We start from the raw sequence: 371 nt of genomic DNA, 5'->3' as shown, positions 1-371 counted from the left end.
TTTCTGAAAAATGGAACCCAGTGGCAGCATGTACAGTGAAAAGAGGATAGGGCCCAGAATAGAGCCTTGAGGGACCCCCCAGGTAAGAGGAGCAGATGTTGAAGAATGTTCAGCTAAATGAACAGAGAACAGCTCCTACCTTCAGGGCTCGTCCGGGAGTTGAACCCGGGACCTCTCGCACCCGAAGCAAGAATCATACCCCTAGACCAACGAGCCATGTAAAAAACAATGTAATTAATATTAATAATAATTAATAATAATTTTCTATCAAGTAAATCTGATCAGTCGAAAGCCAATTGTTAAGTATTTTGTTTGGCATGTAGTGTTTTTATGGCTCCACTGCCAGATTAAGCTTTCTGACTATAGGTTTC

The 371-nt window shown here is 41.8% G+C and overlaps 1 non-coding gene across 1 annotated transcript; it reads right to left on the bottom strand.

Annotated features, from left to right (window-relative positions):
• Positions 1-144: 144 nt before the first annotated feature.
• trnap-cgg lies at positions 145-216 on the bottom strand. The gene has a single exon. It is a non-coding gene; the product is annotated as a tRNA-Pro (tRNA).
• Between the last annotated feature and the right edge of the window lie 155 nt (positions 217-371).

The sequence above is a fragment of the Etheostoma cragini genome, unplaced genomic scaffold (assembly GCF_013103735.1).
Source record: "Etheostoma cragini isolate CJK2018 unplaced genomic scaffold, CSU_Ecrag_1.0 ScbMSFa_188, whole genome shotgun sequence".
In the NCBI taxonomy this organism is placed as follows: Eukaryota; Metazoa; Chordata; class Actinopteri; order Perciformes; family Percidae; genus Etheostoma; species Etheostoma cragini.
The sequence above is the reverse complement of the archived record's forward strand: the minus strand, read 5'-3'. Positions and strand labels throughout refer to the sequence as shown.